Source organism: Choloepus didactylus, chromosome 5 (genome assembly GCF_015220235.1).
Source record: "Choloepus didactylus isolate mChoDid1 chromosome 5, mChoDid1.pri, whole genome shotgun sequence".
In the NCBI taxonomy this organism is placed as follows: Eukaryota; Metazoa; Chordata; class Mammalia; order Pilosa; family Megalonychidae; genus Choloepus; species Choloepus didactylus.
The window spans coordinates 28,451,868-28,475,039 of record NC_051311.1 but is presented as its reverse complement, the minus strand read 5'-3'; the positions used below and the strand labels follow the sequence as shown (position 1 = coordinate 28,475,039).

General features: G+C 43.8%; 1 protein-coding gene and 1 long non-coding RNA gene across 2 annotated transcripts in view; one reads left to right on the top strand and one right to left on the bottom strand.

Moving 5' to 3' along the window:
- The window catches only part of PTPRN2 (protein tyrosine phosphatase receptor type N2), a 1,313,563-nt gene that overhangs the window by 1,220,592 nt on the left and 69,799 nt on the right, over positions 1-23,172 (bottom strand). The window lies entirely within an intron of this gene.
- LOC119533860 lies at positions 629-22,117 on the top strand. The gene is made up of 3 exons (XR_005216911.1): positions 629-696; positions 21,746-21,886; positions 22,022-22,117. It is a non-coding gene; the product is annotated as an uncharacterized LOC119533860 (long non-coding RNA).

The following is a 23,172-nucleotide window of genomic DNA, read 5'->3' as shown; positions in this document are numbered from 1 at the left end:
GTTAGTAATGCAGTAGCTCTTGCCCTGTACACATCCCCTTGCAGTCTTATTTTGGCTTCTGTGGTCATTTTGTGTATTTTCATGCTTTTTTTTCTCATCATGGGTCCTAAGAAAATGAGCAGTGAGAGTGCTGAGCACACCACCATTGAGCAAGAAAAAGAAATAACAGGCAAATATGTGAGCAGCATTCACATAAATGATCTTGCTAGGGTATATGGAATGCCTAGAACAATTGTCTCCAGCATCCTTAAGAATAAAGAAGTGATAAAAAAAAAAAAAGGCTGATGTTGAGGAGTTAGTAGAGGAACATCGTGAAGAGCTCGGCACTGAGAAGCTGCAGGAACTACAGAAGAAGCAGCAACAAGAGGTGGCTGAAGAGATTTCTTCAGGTGAAGAGGAGAAAAAGGACAATGTCCACATTTCCTTGAAAAAGAAATGTGTACAGAATGGGCAGAAGTTCAGAACTTTGTGGAGAAGCACCATCCGGACAAAGTTCTGACAAAGTTCAGAGTTCCACGGTTCAGAGCCTGTGGCGCAAGCTGAAAACAGGCAGAAGAGAGAAAGAACACCTGACATGCAAGTGCCTGATGTTCTAATGGAGGGGGACTCACCTTCCAAGCAACACTCCAGATAAGCTCTCCTCTGCACCACTCTCCTCCCACCATCCTATTAGGCCTTGGAATCTTCTCAGTACAGGTAGAGTGAAGTTTTTATTTTATTTAATCTAAGTATTTATTAATTTTTACGTTTATTTCTCATATAAAGTAATGATATACAACCATGTCTTTTTATATATTGCCTTAAAAATGTGCATTGTCTTTGGTTTGGGAATGCATTACATTTATTTACCTTATTCCTTATGGGAGAAATTTGTTTGGTACTCGTCATTTTTGGTATTCGTCACACCTCCTGGAACCAGTTAACTATGAGTACCGAGGTACCACTGTATTACATTAACTTAGTTGATAAAGCAAAGGCAGGCTTTGAGAGGTTTGACTTTAATTTTGAAAGAAGTACTACTGTAGATAAAATGCTATCAAACAGCATCACATGATACAGAGAAATCTTTCATGAATGGAAGAGTCAATTGATGTGGCCAATGTCATTGCTGTCTAATTTTAAGAAATTGCCACAGCCACCTCAACCTGCAGCAACCACCACCCTGTTCAGTCAGCAGCCAGCAACAGGCAATAGCCTCCTTTTTTTTCTTTTTATTTTTTTTTTATTTTAATCAATTAGTGGTGGTTATCGGCTGTGTGCAGAGCTGCTTGGAATTGGGACAATACTGCTTTCCACTGCTAGGGAGGACGTGCAATATTTTAATAGCAATTTGCAAACAGGGTCTCAAGCCTGTGATACCCTGTAACTGCTAACTCAGGAATGCATCCTATAGAAATAATCTTAAGTGTGAACAACAGTTTCAAAGCAGCACAGAAAAAAAAAAAAAAATGACTTGTTGAAGGCTCAGATGATGGTTAGCATTTTTTAGCAACAAAATATTTTTTAATTAAGATATGAACATTGCTTTTTTAGAATAATGCTACTGAACACTTAATAGTCTTCCAAATAATGTAAACATAACTTTTATATGCACTGGGAAACCAAAAAATTCATGTGACTTGCTTTCCTGTGTTACTCACTTTATTGTTGTGGTCTAGAAGTGAACCTGTTATATCGCCGAGGTATGCCTTAAGATAAAGTTAAGTCAAATAGTTGGAACTTGGAATTAGTGATTTGGATCCCTGACCAGTCTATAAAAGCCTAACTCAAAACACAATTTAAATACTACATATTTGCAATGAAAAGTAAGGGAAAACAAGATCTTTAGAGTAATAATTAAGCAAAACAATCAAATTGAATCCAAATTAATTTTATGTATATTCAATGCTGACACTAGTACCTGAGGAACATAAAATAAATGTAATTAGAATAGAATGATGAAGATAATGGGGATAATGAGGAATTGTCAGAGATTCTGCAGAAGCCTTCTGGGCAACTTCAAGGACTCTAGATGTTCCGCGTGCTTCTTTCATTTTTATACTTATCTCACTTCAGATATTATTTCTTTTCCTTGAAACGAGTTTGCAACATCAGCCCTATTCTTACATTTGTTATCTATGGAAGGCACTGATGCAGCTTACAGTTTAGATAAACAGACAACCAACATAAGAGAAAGGGGAAAATAGAGGAGAAGCAGGAAAGCTTTCCTAGGCTCAGTGAGCAAGAGTTGAACGAGAAAGCAGATAATGGAGATTGGTTAAAGAGTGAGTGTGAGTGTGAGTGTGTGTGTGTGTGTGTGTGTGTGCATGTAGGTTTACAATGTTGGAAAAAAAGAGAGGGCTAGGGTTAGAATTACCCAAACCATGAAAAAGTTTGTCGCAAAGGAAAGGGAATACACATACGCCTCTGTGTGTGTGTGTGTGTGTGTGTGTGTGTGTGTGTGTATACACATATATATATATTTTTTTTCCACCCAAACCCCCATTTCTTCCTACTTTCTGAGGAAAAAGCCAAGAGACACTTGGTCAGAAAGTTCCCTGCATGGTTCCCTGATGACAATCCTCATTCAGAATGGCTTGGGTGTTAGGGTGGGGAGTGGGGGGGGGCGGGATGACTGAGTAATCAAATTGCCTTGAAATGTACATGTGTGTATGTATATACATGTGTTGAGGGAGGGGAGCATAAGAATATAACCAACTTCATATATATATATATATATATATATTTGAGGTATATACACACACATATATTTTTTAAATCATGTATTAGCAATTTAGCATTGCGGACTATATTTCCTCAAGTCACGCCAACTAAATCCAGAAGCAAAAGAACTTGGAGTTGCTCTGTGTTCCAATTTTTTAAAATTTTAAAGAAAAAAGAAATAAAGGAAAAACAACAAGGAAATTTATCATCAGGGACAGAGTTCATCTATCTCTCCTCACCAAGGTGTGTGTCCAAAGAATGATGGTAAATTGTGTTCAGGTCTTTTTATTATGAACAATAAGTTCATCAATGGGAAACTCAAACCAAGCATAGCTTGGTCACTGAAAGGCCAAAAGCAAGCAGAAACAAAAGACTGTGCTCAAAAAGAAGAAAAACCCGAAGCAGCAATATGGTGAATGACCACTTAGGCCTTTACACTGAATTTAATGCCCCAAGTTACAGTCGTACAGATGGCTGTCCAAAGCCATGCATGAGACAGCAAATTATGAACTCTTTTCACACTATGGTCCTTTATATAACAGCTTTCAAGCCATGCTTCATTACTTCATGTCTATCACATTACCATCTTAGAAGCACTCTAGGGAAATAAGCCCCATCACTTCTGTCAAGACACATTTCACTCTTAACAGTCTAGCTCACAGCCACTGGCTGCAACAGCTCCTTGAGCAGATGAGTGGTCACAAAAAAAAAGCCTTAATGCCATCAAGATTCAAGTCTGCAAGCCAAGTTCAAACTCGTGAGCCCCAGGTATGGGACATGGGTAAATGGCATGTGTTCCCAGGGTGAGCGGTACCCAAGAGGCCATGGCTAGTCAAGCTAATACGACCTTTTCACAGTCAGTGCCAGGCACTGCACCTGCTCAGCCTTCTTACATGCATGAAAGAATGAATGGAAGGCGGTAGTAAAGACTCCTGGAAAAGCAAATAGATGTCTGTCTGCCTTGGGTGAGTGGAAACCTACATTTCATAAACAATCTCCTGGAAAGCAGTGGATAAAAATAAACTCTCCTGGTCCAGAGGTACACAGCCCCCAGCTAATATGGGAAAGAATAAAACTGATGAGCCATTAAACTATCATCTATGGAGAAATAACTTAAGAAATTTGTATCACATGAAACAATCATAAAGCACCATCCTCACCTCCAATACAGTGCCACCCTACCCTTCAATAAGTAATACAAGAATATAATTATGTACTATCATGTTTTATGGCATTCTTATGCAAACATGTGCCTATTCACACGTCAGCAACTGTAAGGCAAACTGCACAATCCCTCTCTTCCCTCCACCAGAAATCATCTGAAAGTAAATGAAAGCTTGAACTCAACATTACAAACATTCTGCCTAAATATTTACCTAGGTTTGAGAAGCCCAAACCCCCAAATGAGTGTTGGTTACTTAAAAGAAAATGGGAAGTTAAAAACAAAAGTAAACACACACATGCACACAAACCCACCATTTTGGGCCCTTCCATTTCACTGGTAATATGAACATGTTTATTTTATTTTTAGAATAGGTTTTTGTTGCACTAAATGCTTTGAACAAAGTCAGTAGAGAAAGGGGACATTTTTATTAACTAACTCCATTTTTACAAAAGCTCTTTAAAGGACAGAGGAGGTGACAGAAAACAGATCACTCCAGGGTCTCTCACACCTTGAGTTTTGTCCATACTCCCCTAAAGTGAAAACATTCTTAACTCATTTGGTAAGATATGTCATTCTCATTTTCTCCTGGCCTCTCTCCATTCTCTGGACAAATCGCATTTGACTCTACCCATCTCTCAGCTTCCGCTGGCCCATGCCCTGTGTTTGTCATCTCACTCCTTCTACTCAAGAAGGTCTCATAACTCATGCCTTGAAAGAAAACTGGTGTCTTCAGAATCATGACTGAGCCTTCCTGATATGACTCCCATAGTTTAAAAGAGAAAGTCCCAAAATGCCCAACAGGGGTGTCAGAGCATTTGGATGGCCAGATTTGGATAGGTACCTGTCGCCAAAACAATCCAATGCTATTTTCACAGAAAACAGGAAAGACAAGTTGCATGCTTCATCTGGCCCATTCAATAAACCTTTACTGAGTGTCTACAACATATCTGAATTTGGAGTTGAGGAGCCTGGCTTCTGGCCAACATCCTATGTGTCCTCTTTCAGGTCCACCATAGGCAATTACGAAGGAGCCACCTGGCAGGCCTCTTGGGAGAAAGCTGCTGGCCCCATGAAGACTTGGTGCCTAGCCAGTAAACTGCAGTCTCAGAAGGGAGGTCATACTCTTTCCCACATCTGTGTTCCTAAGCCAAGGTCTTCCTTGGGCACCTCTGCTGAGACCCTCTTACTGGGGAGAGAAAGGGGAAGCCGTGGAAACACTGTTCTCCACTCTGACTCAGTACTTTTCCACTCCTCACCACCACCCTCCTCAACCACAGCCCCCAGGTCCATAAAACTACAAAGCCTTTTGTTTGGGGCTCCCTTGGAAGTGAGACACCCACAACCGTGCTGATCCATCTGACCCTCACCCAGTGGTGTCTTTCCATGGGGAAAATGGAACCAGGGAGCTAGCACTTTTCTCTGGGTTAACCCCTTGCTTATACCATCAAAGTCAGTGATTAAAGCCTTCGCTGTTACTTCCATTTTGGCTTTGAGTGTCTTAACCAGCTTCTTTCAACACCTGGCAGCTCAGCTTGGGTCTCTCAGCTCAGCTCTTGACAGGAGACTGTGGTGAACCCAATTATGACAAAATTACTCTTATATACAGCTTTGTTTTTAAAACATTTTTTTCAAAATGAGTAAAAAAATAAGAAAAAGTCATTGCTCTTAACCTCAAAAGCCCAGTACATGATATGGCTAGAAGAATAGCATGGAATATGGCAAACAAACAAATAAATAAATAAGGAACAAACACTGCCCTCAAACATTTCACAGGATGTTTCAAAACTTTAACTTGTTTTTTACTATACTAAATTGAAATTTTGTGTTAAATATATACATATAACAAGCTGTTTCCATTCTAAAAGCCTCTGAACATAATGGGCAGAATGAACATGACAAGAGCTAGGTACTTACTAACTGCCAGACGAATTCATGATGATCTTTGAGTTCTACCTTGTCTGGTTCCCTCCCGTACCTACCGCTTCTCCATTCCGCTAGTGACTGGATCTCATCCCTAAAGCCAAACTAAAGCATTAATTTTTTTAAAAGCAGATGTAAGGAGAAAATGCTGGAAAACAAAATAGAAATGACTTGGATCTTCTGACATTTTGTGTTCCTGTATCATTCTGAAAGAGAAGCAATTACTGATAACTTGTCATCAGTTAACATTTCCAGCAACAATGCAAGCCTAAAAAAAGTTGCTTCCCTAATTTCGGTTACAAGAAAAATAAAGTGATTGTTCAATCCCCTGAAATACAGGTGTGTGAGCTGGTTCTGGAACTCCAGCTCACAGTCTACTAAAATCCATCATTAGAGTAATGTTACTTACTCCTCACTAAGTCTTGAGTAAGTCCATGAGGCCAGGGCATGCCTGAAGTGGGCATCTTACTTGAAGCCTCCAGTAAAACTTTGCCAAACTCACTTGTTGAGCACAAAGACAAAGAATTGAGATGAGCAGGGGTAAACTCAGCATTTTAGTCCACCTTTGGCCCACAGGTGATAGGAACACCCTAGAGACAAACAATACAAGGAGGATGTCCCTTTAATTCCACTGACTTCCGAGCTGGGAAGCATGAATGAGGCCCTTTCAGGGAACGGCTTGGAGCTGGATTTGGTCTCTGCCCACTCCCAGGAGGCCCTGCCCAGTGGTCCCTCTGTCCTGAGTGATGCTGGGGGTCTTTCTGCCCCACATGAAGGTTCTCTCTAGAGAATGTGAGCTGCTTTGACAGGACGTTTCTCAGAACTCATCCTTGCTCCCAACCCCAACCACTTAGACTACACAATGAATGAACAACTATAATAGACATCATTTGTCACCACCACAAAGCATTCACCAAATTCTCCATGTCCCCTGACAGCCTCTTTACAAACAAGTCTCAGTGATTTTCCTCTCAAGATGTGTTTACCTAGACTATTAGAGGAGACAGACATTGAGAGAGCAAAGCAAATAATGATAATACCTCCCACTCTGTATAAATCATAGCCAGTACATTCATCCACCAACTGGCATGGATACTGGCTGCTAACAACTCACATCTGTTTTCTTTTCCAGAGGCTTGCTCTTGGCTGGTGAAAAATGCCTCCCCGAACTACCAATTTAATAGGCCAAGCCCTCGATCACGGGGCTTGCACTTATGAAACCTATTCCTGCAAAGGAGGAGCTAAGCCTACTCATAATTGTGCCCAAGAGTCACCCCCAGAGAACCTCTTCTGTTGCTCAGATGTGGCCTCTCTCTCTCTAAGCCAACTCGGCAGGTAAACTCAATGCCCCTGCACCCCCAATGTGCGACATGACTCCCAGGGGTGTAAATCTCCCTGGCAACATGGGACATGACTCCCAGGGATGAGCCTGGACTGGGCATCATGGTATTTAGAATGCCTTCTTGACCAAAAGGGGAAAAGAAATGAAAGAAAATAATTGGCTGAGAGATTTCAAATAGAGTCGAGAGGTCATCCTGAAGGTTATTCTTATGCATTATACAGATATTCCTTTTTAGTTTTTAGTGTATTAGAATAGCTAGAAAGAAATACCTGAAACTGCTGAAGTGCAATCCAATAGCCTTGATTCTTGATGACAATTGTATAAATATATAGCTCTTAAGGTGTGACTGTGTAATTGTGAAAACCTTGTGACTGACACTCCTTTTATCCAGCGTATGGACAGATGCATAAGAAAATAAAGATTAAAAATAAATAAATAATAGGGGCGGGGATAAGGGTATGGGATGTTTGGGGTGTTCTTTTTTACTTTTTTTTTCTTTTGGAGTAATGAAAATGTTCAAAAATTGATTGTGGGGATGAATGCACAAGTATAGGATGATATCATGAACCACTGATTGCACAATTTGGATGATTATCTGGTATGTGAATATATCTCAATAAAATTGCATTTTAAAAAAAGAAAAAGAAAAATGCCTCCCAAAGAATTGCCTGGGAGGTTATATCCCTACCCTCTCCCTGGGGTGGCCAATGACTGATTGATATGGGATTAGAGCAGCCCAGCACCCCTGACACTGGTCACAGTGCTGTTATTTATGTTCCAGAACTCCCTGGGTGACCAGGCTGAGGTGGGACTTCTCCTGAAACCATGGCTTTGTCTGTCCTGCTTCCCTCTCTCTCTGACATGGTTCTCCTGAGAGCACTCCATCGATAAACACTTGCATGAGAATCACCATCTCAGGTTCGCTTCCAGAAATCCCTTCCTAAGACACAGTTCCTCTATGAAGTCTGTCCTTACCATCCAGGCCAAAGCTAATTCACTACTTAACTTTATTGGATGTCTTTCCCAATGTATATGTTGAAGACAAAATACTTTTTCACATCTGGCTCAAAGTGAATTACCGAGATGAAATAACTGGGATGAGTCCCAGAAGTTGTTACTTTATTATAATAAGGAAAGACTTAACATCTGCAGTGGATTGAATTGTGTGCCTCACTTCAGACATGCTCTTGGTCTTGATTCACATTCTGGTGGGTGTGGACTCACTGTAAATAAGATCTCTTGAAGATGTTACTTCAGTTTAGGTGCCCCACTGAATCAGGTTGAGTTTTAATCAGGATTACTGGAGACCTTTACAGGCATCGTGAAAACTGGATGGAGACAAAAGCCAAGGGAGGCTTTGGGAGAATGACCTTCTACCTCCAATGCCTCTGCTATACATACAAATATTTTAGTCCCTCTTGAATTGTTACCCAAGTAATGTCCAAACCTGGAAACATTAATTACCACAGGGTTTTCTTTTCTGTGGCTCTTACTCACGTAATCTTAAGAAAGTTTTTAAACTATCCAAGTTACCCTGTAGCAAAGGTATATCATGTACACAAGTTTCTCAAAAAAAAAGGGTCGTTTCTATCTTGGATACACTTAGCAACATGGTACAGTGGGAAACACATGACCAAACAGACCTGATTTAAATCCTGCTCTGTCCCTTTCCAGCTGTGTGAACTTGGGCAAGTTACTTACTTACACTGATTGCACCTCGGTTTTCCTTTCTGCAAAATGGGGGCTTCATACCTACCTCACTGGGCAGTTGTGAGAATCTGTTGTGCCAATTAACATAGAAACTCTAAAGACTGGTCCTGATACTTAATACACGTATCTTGCCTTTCTCCCTATACATAATTGCATTTGACATCTCGCCGCCTTCTGCTAAACTACTTCTCAACCATACATTTAAAAAAGAGAGAAGGGATTTGGGCTTACCCTGGGGATCGAATCATGGCATAAATGATGACTCCTCATAGCAGTTGGGTAGCAAGTTATTCAAAATATTAGGCAACCATTAAAAATGAGGTTAGGAAGATTTTTTCAATTACTTGTAAGATGCTGATACAATGCAAAGTGGAAAAAAAAAAAGCAGGGTTATAAATTTTATCTAGAGTATGTACCCAACCATGTTTTGTTTTAAAACTCATGCACTGAAAACATGCTAGAAAGAAATACAGCGAATCATAACTACAGTGGCTATGCTTGATAATATTGATTTTATTTCTTCTTCATACTTGGTAGAATGTCTAAATTTTCCATCACAAGCTTGGATTATTTTCATAATAAAAAAATTCAAATATTCAAGAAACGGATAACCTAAAAGGCCAGTTCCATAGTAGATAATCAAGATTAACAAGGAAATTAAGATTCTATTTCACATCCAAAATGTTGGGTCCTTCCAAAATAACCACATGCCTGGGTCATACCCTCAATTAAGTTTTGTTGTGGTTGTGGGTGATACAATGCCCCAAAATTTAACTAATCTGGTATATTAAAATAATAAAGAAATTTTACAAAATGAAGATTAAAAGAAAAATGTCTGAAGTGTTCTTCAAGGTTTGCTGAAAATCTAGCCCCAGCTCAAGATCCACACAGGGCTGAATAGATAGGTGCTGCTGAATCACACTGGAGATTTTAGATTTGAGACCTTATTAGGTTCATAAAGTTGATGACATTTTCAATAAAAGAAGCAAGCAAACAGGATGAAATGAAATTAAACAAGCAAGCCTTGTCGTGTATGTCTTCTTTCTGTGCCAGGTATACATAATAAAGACCAATGTGGCAGTTGACGTGTAATGAACTTCCCAACTCTTCTATAAATTAAGATAGGACTTAGGGAAAGAACCGAGGAAAACATTCCGTGTCAGTCGGGGACCCAAAAGGAAACAGATGGCACATTCAAATTAAGATAATTTGAAGAGGATTTTGAAAGGGACTATTTACAAAGGTGTGGAGAGGATGTCAGGAACCCCAGGGGACTGTACTGGAACTCAAGGCTAGTCACGACAGAGCTTTTCACCCCCTCTGCCCAAAACAAGAGAGGATGGAGGTTACCAGAACTCAGAAGGAGAGAGTGACGCTGTAAAGACTTCAAGACTGCTGTCAGCAGAGCAGTGACCTGCAGTCAGAGGACAGAACCAGCTGGGAAGACCCTGCAGGGAGGCAGCCAGAGGAATAAACACCCAGCTCTCCTTCCTTCCCTCCCTCCAAACTCCTGCGGAGGCTGCTCCCCCTTGGCCAAAGCAAACCATGAACCAGATAGCAAAGGGGCCTGCTGACAAAGGACACACCGGCCAGCCTTCAGGGACAGAGGGCAGGGTGGGGAAGAGTGCCAAATGCCTCTGGATGTTCCGTTCGATGAAAAATACATCAGGCACATAGCCTACCAGCAAAGCACTAACCAATGCTAGGCTGCTTTTGCCAAACTTAATCTCTTGCATATAAATATGAATATTAGGCTTATACATCCATTTACCTTACCAGCCCTTTTGGCTTATTTCTTATTTGGTTCCCTCTCATAAATGACTTTCTCTTAATTTTTATTTATGAGTGTTCCTTTCCTTGTAATATTTGCTAGTTTCACCCTGACCCCATAAATTTAATTCGTTGTTTCAAATTCTAGCAGCAAAATTGTATTTTTAAATAATGAAAGGCCATCATTTTGGAGTGCATGAGAAAATATTGGTTTTGCCCATAATTTATTTCTTCTAGCTTTGGAAGCAAAACTCCAGCTTTCCAATGAGAACCAAAGGGAACTGCATACTCTATCTGGGGCTATGGAGAAATTCTTTATTACACAGTGGCTAGAAATGGCATAGACATCTTTAGATCTACTATCTAAATTTTAGGAAACCCCCACGCGAGTTGCTTTCTTTTCTTGATAATCTTGGACTTTTTTCACACCTCATAATTTAGCCAGGACTGTGAGTCACATCTAATTTTGAAATGGTTTTTGAGCCTCTTCTTTTATTTATCAAACAATTGATGAGTATGATTATTGAAATCTATTTTCAGTAGTCTCACTGAGAGCAAGTAGTCTCTCCTATGCTGTCATCAGCCTTTGGAAATCCATGAATGGATGGTCTTAATTTGTCTCATTTTGTTTCACATGTGTTAGTATTATCAGTTATGGTACGACTGAAAGCTGCCAGAGAACAAGTACAACATTCTACATTTCAATATAATTCATATTTTTTTTCAATTGGTATATGTGATTGATTTCATAAGAGGCCATCTCTCAAATGCTTTGCAATGCTCCCAAGGAATTCCACAAAGATGGATCTTACCATTCCCTAAGCAAAGAGAACCAGAAACGAGGTGCTCTATCTTGTTGGCAGATCTCAAGTTCTAGTCTCCTACTGTTTCGAATCTCTTCTCTATACACTGTGCTATACAGACATGCCTGTGCTATACAGACACACTGTGCTATACAGACATTGCCAGATCCAAAGAAAGACAGCAACGCAGGGCAGAAAAGGCCACAGCCTGGAAAGCATGTGTCTGGGGTTTGGTCCTTGGGGGAAGAGAAAGGAGAGCTAACCTTGGGGAATACCTCCTAGGCACCAGGCACTGAGTTCAATGTTTTCACTCATCATCTCATATAATGCAAATAGCAACCTTATGAACCAAGTATTTTTAGTCCCATTTTGACAGACAAAGAAACTAAGATGTTGGGTAACTCACCCAAACTCACACAGCTCGTAGGCAGCAGAGCCAGGGCCAGCCTTGCGGTCGGGGTTACTGCTTCTAGGGGGAGTGGCGGCCGGTAGCCGAGCCCTCAGCTCTCGGGGCTGCTTAAAGGGTACCGGCGGCGGGGGCTCTTTCCCGGAGGCGAGGGCGAGGCGGAGGACGTGGCCAAGGTCCTCGGCGAGAGGCGTGCAAGGTGTGGAGGGCGGCGATAAGGACAAAAAACACTCTTCATCCAGTAGGAGTATGCGCCAAAGAGATTTATTCAGGGGTGATTACAGGTTATATAGGCTGGTAAGAGGGGCAGGGCTGGAAAGGAGGTGAAGTAGCCTAAAATGGCAATATTGAAGGGAGAGGGGCTAGGATTGGTTCTGAGAGGACGCAGGAGCCGTTGCAGCGGGCGGGGGTTGTTCTGGCCACGGTGCATGCGCGCTGGCGGTGGCAGGAGTGGCCTTGGCACAAGGGAGTATGTGGGTAAGATAAGGAAGTGGGGAAAGGGCAGTTGGGAGAAAGGCGGTTTCCTCCGGCAAGCCTCCCCTGCCAGTGGCATTTTGGGTGAGGAAAAGGGAGCTGCCCTGACCTCGCTCCTCAGGCTCGGGGGGGCTGCAGAGGGCACTCACGCCCGTACCTACTACCCTCCCCAGGGGGTGATATCAAGTCCCCTGGCCCAGGCCTGGTAAGTCGAGGCACAAGCTCAGCTACCCGCAATTCCCCTTTCTTTTCTAATTAGAGGAAGAGGCTTTACCGGAGAGGCCCGCTAAGGGTGAGGGAAGGGGGAGGTCAGGGAAGGGAAAAAGGGGTTGACGGTGGCTCAGCGAGGCTGGAGCTTAATGTTGGTGTGGTGCCCGGGCGCTCGACAAGGGCTTCGCTGCAGCGGGCTGGGCGAAGGTGAGGGGTTTAAAGTTCAGGGGTTTAAAGTTCAGGGGTTCAGAGAAGCTGGAACTCGAGGTGAGAGCGATGTTCAGGTGATTGAGAAGGGCCTCGCGGTCGGCGGGTCGACCGGTGGTGTTGAGGTCGCGGAGGGTTGGCTGTCATCTTGGAGTGGGGGGCGTCAGAGGTGGCGAGTCGCTGATACTGGATTTGCACGAACGAGGAAAAAATGGCATCTGTTTGTTTTCTTACAAGCTGGACAATTTTGCGGATGAGGCAGGGTCCTAAGATGAGAGCTAGAATAATTATTAATAGGGGGCCAAGAAAAGGAAGGATGTATGGGAGGATGGGAGTGAAAAAACTGGACCAATAACTGGTGGCTTCACGATCTCTTTTACGCTTTTCCAGTCCTTCTCGGACCCTTTTCAGGCTGTCCTCGACGAGACCTGTGGAATTGGCATAAACACAGCACTCTTCTCCTAGGGCGGCGCAGAGGCCTCCTTCTTTGAGGAGGAGAAGGTCAAGACCTCGGCGGTTTTGGAGCACGACCTCAGAGAGGGAATTGACAGAATTTTTTAAATGGTAAATAGCGTTTTGTAAGTGACGAATGTCCTCGTCAACAGCCGCCCTGAGGTGAGTTAGGGCGGAGCCTTGACTGGCTAACGCAGCGATTCCGGTGCCAGCGCCGGCAAGACCTAGGAGGGAGGCAATTGTAAGGACGGTGATGGGCTCTCGCTTTTGCAGAGTAGCAGGAACTGCAGTTCTTTCCAGACGGAGGAAGAAGTCTTCTTCGCTGTGGTATAAGATCCTAGGGATAAGGACAATTAGGAGGCAAGTTTCTTTATATTCGCTGATGACTTTCGTGCTGAGACAGGGGGTAAGTCCTGTAGAGGAGCAGAGCCATTGGGAGGAGTTATGAGGAATGAGAAATTTTGCCGAGCTGCTGGGAGATGAGTAGCTGGCACAGGCAGTGAGGTCGGGAGAGTTACTGGAGCGAGGGCGGACGCACTTTCCCGTATAGGAGACTGAATGAAAGGTCAGGGGGACGGCAGAGGTATTCCAATTGCACTCCGAGGGGCTGTCTTCTGTGCTTTCTGAAAAGGAGAGGTTGGAGGCAACGGGCTCGTACAGTGAGGAAGAGGTGGAGAGGCAGAGCCAGCAGGAGGAGGTAAAATTGGGGTTGGAGGAGTTCACTGAGGCAAAGGCGGCTTGGATGAGGCTGAGGAGGGGAGAGGAATAACGAGAAGGGGGCAGAGGAAGCTGGGGTGGTGGGGTTTGAGATGTAGTTGAAGTACGTTTAGTTGGAACTAAGGTGCGGCTGGAGAGCTGTGGAAAAAGGGGGTTAATGACTTTATTGGGACCTATGCCAGAGGGTGTTTTTAAAGCAGTATTTTGGTATGGTTGGCTTACAGCCTCCTTTTTTATAAGAATAAGTGATCCTCGGTCGGCTCCTTTCTCATAGATTCTGAAGCCTCAAGTTTGACTGAGTAACCAGGAGGGATTAGTGGGGAGCTGCACTGTAAGATTAAGATGTGTGCAGGATCTCTCACTTTCTTGGCCGAGCAAGTTAACAGTAGGGAGTTTGCACCCTGTAGGGGCCCACTTTAAGGTAAGGTAATGATTAGGAACAGGAGGCTTCCAATTAGTGGCTAATGTTTCACACCCCCAGTATGCACAGTAGTACTCGTTGGGGGAATTGCAGTACGATTTTCCAGGATTTGAGGATGGGCACATGTAATATTGGGCCTGGGGGTTACTTACCTTTTGAGCGCAGGTTTCTTCGACTCTGGAGACAAAGGTGGTGAAAGGCTTACTCGGCTCCTGGAAGAGCTTGGTGAATTTGTTAGGCCGACAGGCAGAGCAATTGGCAAACGCGCGTAAGGCGATTTTCCAAAGGATAGGCCAAAAGGTGGCAGGTGCATTAATATAAGCAGACGCACTAGAAACGCTCCAGTGCCCATATAGGCTTCGGGGGGATGATAGACTCCAATGGCTGCATCTTGCTCACTTTGCTTAGCTGCTTCTGCCTGGAAGTGAGCACGCCAGTCAACAAACTGACCGGGGTTAAAAATTGAACGGGCAAGCGAGGCCCAGTCTTGGGGGAGGCAATAGTTCATGGCAAGATCCTGTAGTATTTGGGAAGCATATGGGCTACCTAACCCGTCCTCCTTGACGGCCTTGCGAAGCTGCTTGATAGTATCTAAGTCAATGGGATACCAGTCATGCGGCCTCTGTGGGGTGGGGGCAAGGTTAAGAGGAAAACAGCGAAAAGCACGAGAGAAAGGAGGACACGCTTGCAGAGGACTTGGCGCGGGAGTGGGGGTAGGGGGAGCGTTGCCCCAAGGATTGCCTTGAGGTGCAGAAGGCAGCCAGGGGTTGTTAGTTGGCAGGGTGGAAGGAGCGGCGGCAGCTGCCGGTAGCGGCTCCGAGGGGGAGCTCGCCGAAGGGAGAGGCGGGAGTGGGAGGCCCCAAGCGTCGCAAGATGGCGGCGCGGTAGGCGTGGCTAAGACACAAGATGGCGGACCAGCCCCGCCCTGTGAAAGGGTGGGGCCCAAGGCATAAGATGGTGGACTAGCTCCGCCCTGTGAAAGGGCGGGGTAAAGCGTATGCGGTTTCCGGCCCAGCTTAGGGCTGATGTCATCGCCGGAGCATTTCCTCCCCTCGATGGAAGAAGAAGGAGGAAGTTCGCCATCTTGGCGTGGCGCAGTGTTATCTTGCTTTTTGGGAGTCACCTCGAGCGCGTTGTTAATCTGCTCGACTAAGGACTCCGTGTCCGAGTCATGATTTGAATTAGTATCGCTATCTGAGTCTGTTGGCTGGGTTGATAGGGCCTCCTTGGATTTAACGGGGCCTCTATCAGGGGGGAGGGAGCCTTGAAGGCAGGAGCGGATGGTTATTAAGGTGGGGAGCAAGCCGGGAGGGAAGCGCTTGCTCTCATGTTCCATGGCATTAGTGACTCGATCAATAAGGCGATCATAAGTAACAGGGTCCCAAAGATGGCAAGTGGTGAGCCATGGGTTAAAGGGCAGCAGGAGATCCCAGTATATCTGCAGCTGCCGGACAGACACTTTACAGCGATGCGTGTCTAGGAGACCCGCTAGAGCACGAACTTGAGGTGCCTGACATGTAGATATACGATTACCCATAGCTGAGGGGAGAGGAGGGGGAGTTGTTCCCGGGCCGGGCCGGCCGGCTGGCGGGGAGGAGAAGGAGGAGTAGTTTACTGAGCAGAGAGAATGAGATAAACTGTGGCTGCAAGGCCGAAGGAGACGGCGAGAGCAGAAAGCAGTGCCCTTTGGCAACGAGAGCAGTCAGGGGGGGCGGTTGCAAAGAGGCACACGGCACCAAATGAGGAAATAAAGATACAAAGAACTACAGCAAAGTAATGGAGGGGAAGAGGGAGAGTGTTAGGAGGAACGGGGGTCATAGAAGTGCGCATACAAGAGGACGAAGAGAGCGTGGGGGAAGGGAGGAGTTCCTACTGGATGAAGAGAGCGTGGGGGAAGGGAGGAGCGGCTTCGGAGCAAGGAACCTCACACGGCTCCGGAAGCGGCGAGGGAGAGGCGGCCCTTACCTTGCAGGCGAGGAAATGGGAAGCTGGAGGGGCGTCCGGGCGAGCGGGTGACCTGCCAAACTGTCGTGTGGAGACGTTCCTCACACGGGGCACCAGTTGCGGTCGGGGTTACTGCTTCTAGGGGGAGTGGCGGCCGGTAGCCGAGCCCTCAGCTCTCGGGGCTGCTTAAAGGGTACCGGCGGCGGGGGCTCTTTCCCGGAGGCGAGGGCGAGGCGGAGGACGTGGCCAAGGTCCTCGGCGAGAGGCGTGCAAGGTGTGGAGGGCGGCGATAAGGACAAAAAACACTCTTCATCCAGTAGGAGTATGCGCCAAAGAGATTTATTCAGGGGTGATTACAGGTTATATAGGCTGGTAAGAGGGGCAGGGCTGGAAAGGAGGTGAAGTAGCCTAAAATGGCAATATTGAAGGGAGAGGGGCTAGGATTGGTTCTGAGAGGACGCAGGAGCCGTTGCAGCGGGCGGGGGTTGTTCTGGCCACGGTGCATGCGCGCTGGCGGTGGCAGGAGTGGCCTTGGCACAAGGGAGTATGTGGGTAAGATAAGGAAGTGGGGAAAGGGCAGTTGGGAGAAAGGCGGTTTCCTCTGGCAAGCCTCCCCTGCCAGTGGCATTTTGGGTGAGGAAAAGGGAGCTGCCCTGACCTCGCTCCTCAGGCTCGGGGGGGCTGCAGAGGGCACTCACGCCCGTACCTACTACCCTCCCCAGGGGGTGATATCAAGTCCCCTGGCCCAGGCCTGGTAAGTCGAGGCACAAGCTCAGCTACCCGCAAGCCTGGAATCCAGTTCTCAGACCCATGCCCCAGCACCCAGTTGGAGGGAAAGCAATGATTTTTATATTCAAATACACTAAGGTATAGAATTTCTATTTATATTATTCACATATTAAGTGCCTTGAGACACAAGTAATAATATCAGTTGCATGCACTTAACTAACATAGATAAACCCACAAATTGGCAAAGTTACTGCTAATCGTCTTTGAAACGTCATTGGGGTTGCTCCCTTAAAAACAAATGCTTTATTTCCCTAGAAAAATAAAATTAAGCAGCTACTCCCTATACTTGTGCAAATCCAAACTTGGTCAAAACACCCCATTCCAGTCTTACCACAATCTCAAGAACAGTGCCTTGCAGTGAATAAAGAAAAGTTCATCTCTTTGATGGACACTTTTGTGGATTCAGTTCCAGTCGAAGACATAGAAGGGAAAACATTTCTAGGCGTCCCTTCAAAGAAGGCAGAGTTAGGGCACAGACGATGGTTTGGGCTGGAATGAGAACAACTCCTTCAAAGCCCCGGCCCAGGGCAGCTTCCTCACCCCTGCCTGCCCATGCAGCCATCTGCCACCCGCCTCACTCCACGCAGAGCAGCTGGAAACACTTGCCATTGAACACCCTCAGCTGGGTAATGATCTAGATTTATGTTACATGGGGTTGTGGCCAATACCCAAGTGTAACTGGTTTACAATGGGCACTCTGTCATTTTCACTGTTTGGGAGCACTAATGGACCGAAAATACAAATCCCTGCTAGGTTGCAGCACCGCCTGGTTGCTGATCGGGCACGGTGCCTTAGCTTGTATTGTTTCCTCAAGATGCCTTCACTCTGCAACCCCAGGCTGTCATCATTGCCAGCCACAGCTCACCTCTGCTCACTGAGGCTTTCGTTTCTCTGTGGGGCAGCTCATGTTCATAAATCATTGGTACCACCCTGCAACAAATCGCCATTGGCCACACTCTCCTGATCAGAGGAGCAGTCTGCCAACAAAGTAGTTACAGCTCTGGAGTCATAATTACAATCATCTCCACTCAGATGTGACTTTGGGTTGGCTCTATTTAAGAGTCTATAAATGCACATCATGTTTTCAGAAGTTGGGGCCGGGGCTGGCAACGAAGAGCCCAAGCTGTGTGCCCTCCTCAAGTCACCAGAATGAAGGGAAGCACGTTCTGTGGAAATGAAGGGTGGACTTTGGCAAGACTGGAATGTTTTCGGAGGTCACTCCCTTGCTTCTCCCTGCCCACACCCCCACTCCCCATCACCCACAGACATACATACTTTCATGAGTGTTGTCAAATGGAGCACTTTAGGGAAATCTGGAATATCACCGTTCCTCGTTAAGAGCATCAGAGAGGCAGACAGGAGTTCTGCCACTAATTACGCCACTCATCCTGGGACTTTGGGACAATAACTTAATAGCACAGGCCACACTTCACTTCACACATCTCTTCCTTGAGGATGCTCTAACACATACCCCACCACCGAGGTCTCTTCCAACGTTAAAATTCCATGCATTCTTCCTTCAACTCAGAATAACCGAACATGTTTTCTGAGCCAACATCTATCTAAAGTATTACAACTTCAATTTTAGCTTCTATTTTGTTACCTAGGTCAACACCATTCTGACGTATAGAAATAATGTGGACCATTTGTCAAGTATTTACTGTTCCAAACACATAGGCACTTTCCATAAATTACCTCATGTAACCATCACAATAACCTGAAAGTTAAAAATCCCCTTTATATAGGTAAGACATCTGAAGTTCAGAGAGATTAAGTAATCAATCTGAGGCTGCACACTCACAGCTGGCAGTGCTGGGATTGGAATCCAGATCTCATTCTAAAGCCTATGGTCTTTCTACTTGCCACAAGTCTCAGTAAATAATAACTGTTAGTGTGCTTGGCCCATACAGAATACTCACTCGGTTTCTTTCCCTTTCCTTTTGAAAACATAGTTAAATTTTTTATGATAAATTTCAAAGTGGCATTCAAATTCCTTGGCTTCTCTGGGGTTTTTATTTATCACATATTATTTGAAATAAGTAGAGCATTAGCTCATGTTTGGCACTGCCATTCTGAGATACTTGGGTTGCAATGGCATTTAGTGTACTGGGTTTTGACCCACCCAGAAGCGCTATAAACGTAACTTGTTTTCTGAAATTAAAGTCAAAATGCCAGCAAAGCAACAGTTATTCAGCCTGGATATCTGCCCAATTCTGCAGGAGAGATTGCCACCCAAGGATTTGCTTGCCCTTCTCCTCTCTGTCGTCCCTTTGTACTCAGTATGAAAATCACTTCCACAAACAGGACTTCCCATCCCCTGAGTAAGGGACACAATGCAGATGGTACATCATTATGACAGAAAAGCTTGCTTCAGTTCCCAGTAGTAAATATTCAGATTTCATGGCCATCTGGCTGCCATTTCACAAACTCTTTGCAAAATCTGGCTATAATTCTACCAAGTTATGAACACGAGTTAATTCTTTTAAGGTTTAATGAAGTGAATTAAAGAAAGTCAAAATACTTGCTAAATATGGCCACAACTGAGAATCCAAGAAAGACTGTGAAGTTCATAAAAAGAAACACTATTAGAAGGGAGAAAGAGGACAGATAAACTTCGGTGACACGAAAGGAAGACAGCAAAGACCCATTCATGCACATTGTGCTTGTTTGGATATTAGGATAACTCAGGCAGAATTAGTTACTAAGTTAAGACGTGTTATATCAATTTATGAAGTAAACTGATCCAACCTACTTTAGGAAACAAATATTGCTTCATCATAAACATTCATTTACAAACTACGAATTACTATGCTAATTACTAACATTATATATATTTATCAAATAAGATTCCTAAGGAAGAACAGTAGGTAACAATGTATCTATTTACCTTTAGTTTCTTAAAAATAATAAAAATGAATGGACATTTTACATTTTTAGATTTCTCATTAGTTAAAAGAAACCAGCACCCTTTTCTCTGTATTTTTTAAATTGATTTCTTATTCTTATCTAGGACATAAAATAGCAATGCAAATAATGGCCCTGGCTTGTGGTCTTTTTATGCTGCAATGTATCACTTGTGAGTGAGAAGAAACTAAAACACAAAGAAGTTGCCCACAGCCATTTTTTTAAATTTAGCTAAAGAGGAAAGAACAGAATTTAGCCCTCCTGTTTAAGCAAAAGGCTCCATGCTCCACCCTAACACTTTTACTCTCATTCCATCAAAAACCCTACACACACTTTTTCCATCTTCTTCTAGTTAATTTTCGATCAGTGTATCAAATATTAATGATGAAAATGTAAAAAATTATGTCTTATACAATATTAATGCAAGTTGACAACAAATTTATGTCTTCATGTTCTAGTTGCACAGAAATGTTCCTTTTCTATTTACCAAGGCATTATTGTGGAATTCCAAAAGCCTATATAATGGGAAGAGTCAGACAGCTGCTGAAAGTCAAAATGCAGGAGATCCCTAAGCCCTGAAGCAGTGCTACCTTGTCAGAGAACTTTGGGAGGCCAACAGGAGTAGGGAGGAGAGTGGGCACTGGGCCGGCTCCCGTGGGGTGAACTCTGAGTCTTCTCAAATTCCTTCCGCTCGCTCCATTTCCTCTGAGAAAATGAGAGTCATGGATGAATCGAGGGAAAGGTGTAAGGAAATGTTACGTTTGAAACCCTTGTTTTCACACCATTGTCTCACCACATGGTTTTCTTCATGAACACTTTTCTCTGATTTCATTTGAAGGAGAGTCTTCTATTTAAAGAACACTGATGTTGTTCAATCTGTTCACTTTGCAAACGAGAAAACTGAGGCTCAAAGAGCTTGAGCTGGGCTCAGAGAGTTAGCGAGTGGTGGTGTAAAGCCTACAGTTGACAGCACCAGCTCACGTGTGCTAGGTGTTTACACAGACCGTCTCTAACTGTCACTACACACCTGTGTGGTAAGGGATGAAGAAATGAGGGAAAGAGCAAAGTTAAAATCACTTACTCAGCTCAGCAACTCAATCTACTGGCAAGCTGCCCAGCACATTTTTTTCCCTCCATGGCACCATCTTTTTCATTATTAATTTGATATATAAAACCTACTGAAAGTCTGTATGCCACATATAGTTTAAACTGTGTGTGTGTAATTATTTTGATAACTTAGAGATGAATTTTATTTCACTTTCTATGGTAACTAAAATCATCCCGGCATGTGATGAAAAAAAGAGGATTGAGGATAACTGCCTCATCTAAAAAAAAATCTGTCAAGATGTTAGAACATCTGAAATTACAGTTTTTGTACATTGGGGCATGCAGAGGTAAACATGATCTTACGTTAAATACGACATTATCCAAAAACACAATACATTTATGTGTTGGGCATGACTGCAAATACAGAAAGTACCAGAAAATATTTAATACAAATAAACATTCAAAGCTCTGCTTATAGGACATGCCATGCCTACTTCTGCTTTGTCCAGCTTCTATTAGCAGGAGAAACAAACCACCTTCCCATGTTGAATATACAGGTGACATTAGAGGGTAAATTCAGAGGGAAAGTATTTGGATATATTCTAGGGTTGTATCTTTGCTGTCCTTCACTCAATCCTTGATTTTAAAAGCCAATTTTACTTCGCAGTTAATAGGTTCCCAATTCCTTGCCAAAAGCAAAATCAAGTGTACAAATTGTTCTGAACAGGGATGATTTACTCTGGATTGCCCTTTTTGCCAGCATTGGAATATCCTTAAGTCGAAGGACCAAGGCACTTCTTCAGTGCTCATTACCCAGATACCAAACTTCCCATAATCATCGGAAACTCTCCATGCTCGTTTCCCAGTATTGCATTCCAACAAGTTCCAAGACCTCAAGGAGGTAGGTATCTGATGGCTAATGTTTTCTTTAGGCAAAGTATAAAGGGAGGGGATATCTTGAGGAACTGCATATAAACCTCATATTTTAAAGGGCTGGGGTATGCAGAGATTTCATTCATGTTTCTTCTAACCCTAGAGGAATCCAGTCGTCCCCCCCACCCCACCACCAACCTGTCCCAGGAAAAGAATACACTCCAGATAAGTAAACTCTGGGCTACCCTCTGCTTCCCACTTCAAAACTAATTGCCCTCTTTGTCATGCTAAGCTTTCAAATGTCTCTTATAAAGGCGAACTTGTCAGAAAATCCACCTCCATCATGAGAAACTTTGCTTTTGTATATTACCATTAGATCCAGGTATCTTTTCATTATCAAGTTGGCTTTGCTTGGGAATTGATGCCCCCCCCCAAAGGCTTTTACTTAACAAAAATAAACAAAAGTAAAAATAATTTATCCTGCCACCATACTTTTAAAAAATCAAGTAGGAATAGTTTAACTCCCCAAATGTCAGCAATTCTTAACCTACAATCTAACTGAATAACATCCATGGGGCAGTTGAATAGGTAAACTCTTATAAGGGGATAAAACCAAACCTCAGCTGGCTTTTTGCAAAGCTAACTGTTCTACTTTCTGTCACAACACATGTATACCGCCAAGAGGATTCTTCCAGAAATCATTCTAAGCAGGTATTGCACTTTCATCGGCCTTTTCTGTGTTCATGCCAATAGTCAGGATTCAAAGTCCAGTTCAAGCAGACAATGGTCCTAGCAGTATGGGGTAGTGGTGGGGATGGGGATGGGGTTGGATAACCTCCCTCACCACACTATAATGGCAAGCCTTCTTTGTGCTGCTTAACCTGACTCGAGGAAGCAGTGAGTCACCAGAATTTATCCAAAAGGAAGGGAAACACAGAATTGACTCATTCATGAAATAAATGTGCTCCCTTCATATCAGCTGTAACTAACAAAGGCACAAATCCATACATCTGTGTATGTACACCAAGAAAGTGTGTTGCCTTGAAATTGGGTCCAGTAATTGGTTAATTCCATGTTAACATTTCATCAAATGTTTCATCCACCCTTGTACAAAATTTGTTCAATACACACAAACTCAAGTAAAATATCTGTCCTTATATAAATCTGCTGAGACAGGATGTCATTGGGTTCTCTCATGGTCCAATGTTGGCACAGGATAAGAAAAACAAGGGGTCAGACTCTCCAGTTAAATTTCATCCACATAAGTCTGAACCATCTCCACAAAGTAGACCTCACATGAGGTGTCCTGCCCAT